Source organism: Balaenoptera ricei, chromosome 11 (assembly GCF_028023285.1).
Source record: "Balaenoptera ricei isolate mBalRic1 chromosome 11, mBalRic1.hap2, whole genome shotgun sequence".
Lineage (NCBI taxonomy): Eukaryota > Metazoa > Chordata > Mammalia > Artiodactyla > Balaenopteridae > Balaenoptera > Balaenoptera ricei.
The window spans coordinates 29226641-29236439 of NC_082649.1; the positions used below are offsets into that span (position 1 = coordinate 29226641).

Genomic DNA, 9799 nt, shown 5'->3' on the forward strand with positions numbered 1-9799 from the left:
TGATCTTTATGATTTCTTTCCTTCTGCTAACTTTGGGTTTTGTTTGTTCTTCTTTCTCTAGTTCCTTTAGGTGTAAGGTTAGATTGTTTATTTGAGATTTTTCTTGTTTTTTGAGGTAGGCTTGTATGGCTACAAACTTCCCTCTTAGAACAGCTTTTGCTGCATCCCATAGGTTTTGGATCATCGTGTTTTCATTGTCATTTGTCTCTAGGTATTTTTTGATTTCCTCTTTGATTTCTTCAGTGATCTCTTGCCTATTTAGTAATGTATTGCTTAGCCTCCATGTGTTTGTGTTTTTAACGTTTTTTCCACTGTAATTCATTTCTAATCTCATAGCGCTGTGGTCAGAAAAGATGCTTGATATGATTTCAATTTTCTTAAGTTTACTGAGGCTTGATTTGTGACCCAGGATGTGATCCATCCTGGAGAATGTTCCATGTGCACTTGAGAAGAAAGTGTAATCTGCTGTTTCTGGATGGAATGTCCTATAAATATCAATTAAATCTATCTGGTCTATTGTGTCATTTAAAGCTTCTGTTTCCTTATTTGTTTTCATTTTGGATGATCTGTCCTCTGGTGTAAGTGAGGTGTTAAAGTCCCCCACTATTATTGTGTTACTGTCGATTTCCTCTTTTATAGCTGTTAGCAGTTGCCTTATGTACTGAGGTGCTCCTATGTTGGGTGCATATATATTTATAATTGTTATATCTTCTTCTTGGATTGATCCCTTGATCATCATGTAGCGTCCTTCCTTGTCTCTTGTAACATTCTTTATTTTAAAGTCTACCTTATCTGATATGAGTATTGCTACTCCAGCTTTCTTTTGACTTCCATTTGCATGGAATATCTTTTTCCATCCCCTCACTTTCAGTCTGTATGTGTCCCTAGGTCTGAAGTGGGTCTCTTGTAGACAGCATATATATGGGTCTTGTTTTTGTATCCATTCAGCAAGCCTGTGTCTTTTGGTTGGAGCATTTAATCCATTCACGTTTAAGGTAATTATCGATATGTATGTTCCTATGACCATTTTCTTAATATGTTTTGGGTTTGCTTTTGTAGGTCTTTTTCTTCTCTTGTGTTTCCCACTTAGAGAAGTTCCTTTAGCATTTGTTGTAGAGCTGGTTTGGTGGTGCTGAATTCTCTTAGCTTTTGCTTGTCTGTAAAGCTTTTGATTTCTCCATCGAATCTGAATGAGATCCTTACTGGGTAGGGTAATCTTGGTTGTAGGTTCTTCCCTTTCATCTCTTTAAGTATATCATGCCACTCCCTTCTGGCTTGTAGAGTTTCTGTTGAGAAATCAGCTGTTACCCTTATGGGAGTTTCCTCGTATGTTATTTGTCATTTTTCCCTTGCTACTTTCAATAATTTTTCACAATTTGATTACTATGTGTCTCAGTGTGTTTCTCCTTGGGTTTATCCTGTATGGAACTCTCTGCACTTCCTGGGCTTGGGTGGCTATTTCCTTTCCCATGTTAGGGAAGTTTTCAACTATAATCTCTTCAAATATTTTCTAGGGTCCTTTCTCTCTCTCTTCTTCCTTCTGGGACCCCTATAATGCAAATGTTGTTGCGTTTAAGGTTGTCCCAGAGGTCTCTTAGACTGTCTTCATTTCTTCCCATTCTTTTTTTTTTATTCTGTTCTGCAGCAGTGAATTCCACCATTCTGTCTTCCAGGTCACTTATCCGTTCTTCTGCCTCAGCTATTCTGCTATTGATTCCTTCTAGTGTAGTTTTCATTTCAGTTATTGTATTGTTCATCTCTGTTTGTTTGTTCTTTAATTCTTCTAGGTCTTTGTGAAACATTTCTTGCATCTTCTTGATCTTTGCCTCCATTCATTTTCCGAGGTACTGGATCATCTTCACTGTCATTATTCTGAATTCTCTTTCTGGAAGGTTGCCTATCTCCACTTCATTTAGTTGTTTTTCTGGGGTTTTATCTTGTTCCTTCATCTGGTACATAGCTCTCTGCCTTTTCATCTTGTCTATCTTTCTGTGAATGTGGTTTTTGTTCCACAGGCTGCAGGATTGTACTTCTTCTTGCTTCTGCTGTCGCCCTCTACTTCTGATTATTTTAACTATTTCTAGTATTTTAACTATCCCTGTAATTCTGTAATAGAAAAGTGTAAGCACAGAGTTTTACTGCTAAAAGAGGGCATAAAAGGCAGTGAGTCCCAATTGCCTATCTGGTCCTTGAGGTATCCTTGCCAAGTAGAATTCAGTCTATGATTCAACCCTACCTTTTCAACTGAAAATCAGCTGCTAGGTAACTAACATGGTACACCACCAAGAAGATGTAGTAAACCTATTCTGAACATTGTGGTCTTGACTAACATCTCAATTAAATTGAGACATCTCGAGAGAGAGACAGGTATCCTAGGCAACTGATGAGTTAAAGACTTATGTGTTCCCTAGGTCAGAGCTTCTCAAACTGTACTGTACACCCAAATCACATAGGGGTGTTATTGAAGATGCAGATTCTGATTCAGTAGTTGGGGAGGGGGCAGCTGAGATTCTGGATTTCTAACAAGTTTCCAGGTGATGCTGTTGCTGCTGGTCCAGCCACAAGGGACTCCAAGACCCTCTCCAGAGCTGGCAGGAGAATGCTAAATAGCAATGAAATTGAACTTTGTTCAATGAGGTAAAATATATGGGAAAACTGTAAAGCCCCAAACACAGGCCACACACTATATTAATATAATCTATCTGGCTCCTTGTCTCATTTCAGTCCCCAGACTCTGTATCTACCTGGCAAGCATGAAATGCCATCATCAACAACAACAAAGACTCATGCCTACCCCCAATCCATCTGTCTCCTATCTAAAAACACACCTCTCTCTGAAACATCATTCGGTTTTGTGAAGCTGTGAAAGTTGTGGTTATATATAAACAAACACCAATGAAGAAAGATAGGTATACAAATGGCAGGTGATAAGGAAAAGCTCACAGAAAAGAATCAGAGAACATCTGCTAACCAAAAAAAATTTCTGTATAATAACTACTATTTGCCTTTGGGTTCAGCTCAGGAAGTGATCATATATTTTCTACATTTGTAAATGAATGACTCACATATTTGCATGAAAAGATGATATGAATTAAACATACTGTAAACTACCCCTTATGTCAGGGCAGGAATGGGGGTTAGGGTAGATAATGGATACAAACCATTATTGAACACCTGCTATATAAAAATTGCTTTGCGTGGATATCATTTAATTTCCACTCAACCTCAAGAAACAAGTATAGGTAGTGTTAACGTACCCATTTCACAGTTGAAGAATCTGAGACTCAGAGAGGTAATAGACCTTGACTAAATTTACACATTGGCAGAACCAGAATTTCCAATCCATTTTTTATCATAAAATTTCATAATATTGGTCCAATACACTGAAAACTATACATAGATTTCTGTTTTGATTTGGGGTTGGTATTTTGAATACCTAGAAGAACTATAATCACTAGCAAGTGGGGTGCACTTAGGAAAGGCCATATTAAGGGCATATACTTTTCAAGTTAATTTATTTTTTAACATCTTTATTGGAGTATAATTGCTTTCCATTGTTGTGTTAGTTTCTGCTGTATAACAAAGTGAATCAGCTATACATATACATATATCCCCATATCCCCTCCCTCTTGCATCTCCCTCTCACCCTCCCTATCCCACCCTTCTAGGTGGTCACAAAGCACCGAGCTGATCTCCCTGTGCTATGCGGCTGCTTCCCACTAGCTATCTATTTTACATTTGGTAGTGTATATATGTCCATGCTACTCTCTCACTTCATCCCAGCTTACCCTTCCCCCTCCCTGTGCCCTTAACTCCAACCTCTACGTCTGCGTCTTTATTCCTGTCAAGTTAATTTTTAAAAATAAAAGATATATAAAACATGGAAAATTCTAACAGGATATATATTTTACAAGATAAAAAGTAAAATATCTTCTGCTTGCCTTCTGGAAATGGAATTGTTCAGTCAACGATTCAGAATCTCTAGGGATGGAGTCCAGGCACTAGGAAGTTGTAGGGACCTTCCTGGTGATTTGGAGGCACAAAGAGGGTGAGAACTCTCACCTAGATCACCCCTAAAAGCAAATCCTTCACACTGAAGCTGCTGCCACACAACCTATTTGATTTGAATGTTCATTTTCTTTCCTTTTTCAAAGTGATCTTGAATCTATAAGCGTTTGTTGAAATAATGCAAATGGCATCATTTCTCACCAACTTGTGGGTGATACATTTGAAATCCCAGAACAAATTTGGTGAAAAGATCAGGTCTGTATCCACCTGTCCGTGCTCCCAGCAGAAGCATCATGTGTCTGTGAGTCATAAGACCTGGCCGGCTGCTTCTGGCATATTCAACTGAATCTCAAATCTGCTGCCAATAGGGAGGTTAAATGAAGAGCTGTAGTTTTTTTTTTTTAATCTGTTTTCATTTTTGTTGTTATTGTGTTGTTTGTTTTTTTAATGATCCTGGATAGAAGTTTTATTTGATGTTCTATTTCCTAGAATCTGTGGGCAGGTTTACGCACTTTCAGGGATTTCTAATGGCTTCTTGTTGGATGCCAAAATGACATTGAAACTGTTCTCGTCTCGGTTAAGTTCTTAGAGCTCAGTGATTGGAAATGACAGTGGCGGTTTAAGCAGAAAACATTGGTCCTGGGAAAACAAATGGAAATGCATAGCACTTTGTCAAAGTCTCCTTGATAGCCTAAAACTAAAAATAACCTGTTTACCATGTAATTTAATATGGCAATTATTCAATGACAATAGTTCTTAGGATGGCAGAGATCAGAGAGAGCCTTCTCCTGACAGAGTCACAGTTGGCAAAACTTGGTTAGAAGATCAAATTCACATTGTTGTTATGTGAACACTGAGAGTGAAGGGAAAAAAAAAGTATGGCTGACTGGCTTCCAAGTGGCACACTTTTTAGTCCTTGCTGGAGACACAAAAAACGGGACACATTCTTTTTATTCAGTCTTGTCTTCAAAACTCTGTGAAAAAGTGGCACTAGATACACAAAATGAGGGAAAGAAAGCTGAACTAGGGGCAGAGAAGCATGAATGTTGTTAATGAAACTTAAATGCATTTTCCTTTTCAGTCTTTGAGCAAGTAGGCAACATTTTTTAAAAGAACTGTTTTGTTTCTGGCAAGAAGAAAGGAGACATAGAGTATATTAACATACAAAATCAACCCGGGCATCAGTGAGTGCTCTTGGCTAACTTCAAAGGTTGGTGTTCTGGATATTGAAGATTTAAAATCAAGAATGCAGAAATTCTGGACTGCAGTTTCTAGAATATTCATATCCAATTTCTAGACTACGGTTTCTAGAAAAATATGAGTGGTCAAGTAGATTGACACTCATAACATGATAATTTTCCCATTTCAAGTTCCTGACTATAATGAGGGGATGGTCATACATTTTGATGTAATACTAACTGTACTTTAAGGTAATAAGCAACTTGAACCCCCAAACAATTCAAAGTTTGAAATCATGAAAACAAGGACAATGACAAAAAAGAGAGCTAACCGTGAGAAGATCATGAGCTATCAAAACAAAAACAGCAGCAGGATTTTGACTATGCCTAATTTATTAAAAAACAAACTTGCTTAGAATTTTGTAGCACAGACTGTACAGGTCTTTCCACTTCTGTTTTGCTTAACTCCTTAGTGTGGCTCCCCCAGCAAACTTGGAGACATTCAGAAGACATAAGTGTGGTACTCTATCCATGCCAACTGTAAAAACCCAGATTGGTTTTATTGATTTGAGCCACAGCATACAAAAGGGAGACCAGAAAAGTGATGTGCCCATGTGAAAAGAGGACAGTGTAGCAATTTAGGTCAATTGTAACTCTAATTGCTTCTCCTACCCCCAGGAAGAAAAGGATACCTTCTGTGGATTCCTTGCATAATGGTATCCCCCAAAAGCTAAGGCTTTGCCTGATATTTGTCCAACTCTGTCAATAATTGGTAGGTTCAAATAATAGCATCCCATGTACAGCCCCATCAACTTGATAGCACAGCTTGTTATTTTCTATCATATATATTATTTGGAAATTTTGAAGATTTGATATTAAACTGACCCGAGAGGTCATTCTTTAAAAAATAAAATAATCCAACAACTTGCAATGCACAAATATATCACAGAGTTGTGTCAGAAAGCATTCATTTGTGGGAAAAGGGCAAAAAAAAAAAAAGAAACAGAGTTATTCATTAAAGTATTTATTTAACGAATGTTTATTTATCATGTACTATATGCCAGGCACAGTACTAAGCTCTGAGGAGATTTTCCTGCTTTCATTATAGTTATAGCATTTTTTAATAAATGAAATTTAAATTTGATTGATAATCTCTAGTCATAGCTGAGCTCGCCAAGATTTAAAAGAAGGAATTCATTACAAAAGCGTGGCCTAGAATGTATAAAATGAGAATAACTCAGGGTGACATTTTCCGCTTTCTGGAACAAAAATGTTAATGTAAATGAGGTAGACTGGTTTGAAGCTGTCAAGAAGTTTTAAATTGGCCAAATGTGGTAAAATTCCCACTTCCCCAAATGGTTAATATGCTTTTTCTGTGTAGGGGATCAACAACATTCTCATAAAACATGTGTCTTAACCACTTAACAAATATGGACTCTGTTTTGAAAATGTAATCATGCTTTGCAGATCATGGGAGAGAGCATACCTAACAGAGCTCAGGTATTCAAAACTGGGCAGAGGTGCAAGCGGGCTACTCCCAGGTGGAAGGATGTTTGGAGTAGCACAGGAAACTTGAGATCCATAAGCAGGAAGGCAATGAAAGAAATAAAGGGGAAGAATGTTCTGGAGGGGAGAGTCCCTTCTAAAGAGACTAAAGATGAGGCTACAGGGAAGTACAAAAAAAATTGACATACTGACATAAAAAGCTAGGTTTGGATCCTTTTTTTTGGCCACATGGCACAGCATGTGGGATCTTATTTCTCCTGCCAGGGATGGAAACCACATCCCCTGCACTGGGAGTGCAGCGTCTTAACCACTGGACCACCAGGGAAGTCCCTCCTTTTTCTTCTTTTCTAATACTTCCAATTCTCTCTTTAGCCTTCCTGGATTTTTCAGAGAATATTTTCTTCATTGTGTTCATAAAACTCTTTACTTGTACTTTTCTTAATATTCCTACCAATTATGTATGCACTCTCAATCTTTTTTTTTAATGGTTCTAATTCTTTTTTATTTATTCACATTTAAAAATATTGCTGATTGAGTACAGTGGGCAACTCTATCACCAACAAAGGAGAGGGATGGATTCTGTTTCCTAGGTATACCACTAATATTCTTTCTTTTTTTTTCTTTTAAGTGTTTGCCATTTTTTTTTTTTTTTTTTTTTTTTTTTTTTTTTAAATATGGAACGCTTCACGAATTTGCGTGTCATCCTTGCGCAGGGGCCATGCTAATCTTCTCTGTATCGTTCCAATTTTAGTATATGTGCTGCCGAAGCGAGCACTGTTTGCCATTTTTTTAAAAAAAATTGAAACTGTTGAATATTACATTATGTTAGTTTCAGGTGTACTGCATAGAGATTTGACATTTGCATACATTATAAAATGATCACCATGATACATCTAGTAACTATCTGTCCCCATACAGTTATTACGATATTATTGACCATATTTCTTGTGCTGTATATTACATTCCCATGGCTTATGTGTACCCTCAGTCTTGAACCTAGGTGTGTTAAGGACGGAGCATTGGTTTGAGTTATTTAATCTATGTTCTGATACATCAGACAAGTCACTTAAATTTGAAGAGGCCTGAGCATCTCTGTGTGAAGTGAATGAATAGGTAACATACCAAATACAATAGAGACTGTAAGTAACAGAAAACTTGGCCTTAGCTGGCTTAAACAACTGAGGTTTATTGGCTCTCTTAACTGGAAGTCCCGAGATTGAGCAGGGTTTGAGGTTGCTTTAATTAAGTAACTCCAGCTCCTGTTTCCTCATTTCCCCTGGTTATGATCATCTCTGAGTATTGGCTCATTCTCAGGGTTGCATCCCTTTTGATGACAAAACAATGGCAGAATTTACAAGCCTCACATCCCTATCACACCATGTTGAGAAGAAAAAAGAGTATCTCTTCTGGTACTCTCTTTTAAACAAGGGAGTGGTTTCCTAGTGGTTTCCAAAAAGGGTCTCTCCTTTTTGGCTCAAATTTGATTCCATTCCAAAGCCCAATCCCATTGTATTATTTTGCTAGGGCTGCCATAACAAAATACCACAGACTGGGTGGCTTAAACAACAGAAATTAATTGTCTCACAGTTCTGGAAACTGGAAGTCTGAGATCAAGGTGTCAGCAGGGTTGGTTTCTTCTGAGCTCTCTCCTCAACTTGCAAATGGTCATCTTCTCCCTGTGTCTTTACACTGTCTTCCCTCTGTACATGTCTGTGTCCACATTTTCTCTTATAAAGACACCAGTCATGGACTTCCCTGGTGGCGCAGTGGTTAAAAATCTGCCTGCCAACGCAGGGAACAAGGGTTCAATCCCTGGTCCGGGAAGATCCCACATGCTGCGGAGCAACTAAGTCCGTGCGCCACAACTACTGAGTCTGCGTTCTAGAGCCTGCAAGCCACAACTCCTGAGCCTGGGTGCTGCAACTACTGAAGCCCACGAGCCTAGGGCCCGCGCTCCGCAACAAGAGAAGCCACCGCAGTGAGAAGCCCGCGCACCACAACGAAGAGTAGCCCCTGCTCGGCGCAACCAGAGAAAGCCAGTGTGCAGTAACGCAGCCAAAAATAAAATAAATAAATTTATATATATATATATATATATATATATATATATATATATATATATATATATATAAAAGACACCAGTCATACTGAATTAAGGCCAACTCTAATGATTTGAACTTAATGACCTCATTAAAGGCCCTATCTCCAAATACAGTCACGTTTTGAGTTACTGGGGGTTAGGACTTCAATGTATAAATTTTGGGAGGACACAATTCAGCCCGTAACACCCATCCTAATAGCGGGGACTTGGGTGAGCCCATTGCCTTAGGCTGAGATTCCAAACCAGTGAGATCATCCCCACTGGGAAGTCAAGCCCGTGGCCAAAACACTTTGGCAGCATCAGGAAGGGTGAAAAACTAGATGGAAATTGGGCTGACGAAGGGAATTGGCAATCAGCAGTGTTAACTATAGGAGGGTTGGGCTAAGTGATTGCTGAGATCTCTTTTAGCTCTAAAACTCAATGACTGAATATTCCAAGTACTTTTCATCACAATGTACTAAAAGTTAATACAAAGCAATAGGTGGAGATTTGATGACAGCAGACCAGAACTACGGGGTCAAAAGTTATTTTGCCAGAGAAGCCAGCAGGGCAAGATGACATTCTCTTAGAGATATAGCCCTCTTGTCTCTGGATAGTGGCAATGGAGAACAAGACCACGACTCCAGGGGTTGTATAGCGGGGAGGGGAAGAGATGGCCCAGCATAGCCTATATTTCATCATATTGGATATGGTAAGAGTTCTGTAAATATCAAAGGATGCTGATAGAGACAGTTGACAGAAAAGTTCTACAGCTTTAGACTCAATCTTTGATTATGTTAGGTTAAAGCAAGAGAAACTGATGTTTTATAGGTTAAAAATAATTAAGTATCAACAATTTCATGGTTCAACTTAATAAAGACCTTTCCTGTAGGCCTTAAAGATATGTGTTCTAAAACAAATCAAAAAATATAAAGGATTTGTGAAAGAAAAGATATTTCAGAACATGAATTCCCTTTCAGTGTGATAGCTCCCCCCCCAATAGACTCCATTTACCAAACAATATAAA

The 9799-nt window shown here is 38.3% G+C and overlaps 1 non-coding gene across 1 annotated transcript; it reads right to left on the reverse strand.

The window, feature by feature from the left end:
- Positions 1 to 7360: 7360 nt before the first annotated feature.
- Positions 7361 to 7467, reverse strand: LOC132375517 (U6 spliceosomal RNA). The gene has a single exon (XR_009506061.1). It is a non-coding gene; the product is annotated as a U6 spliceosomal RNA (small nuclear RNA).
- Between the last annotated feature and the right edge of the window lie 2332 nt (positions 7468 to 9799).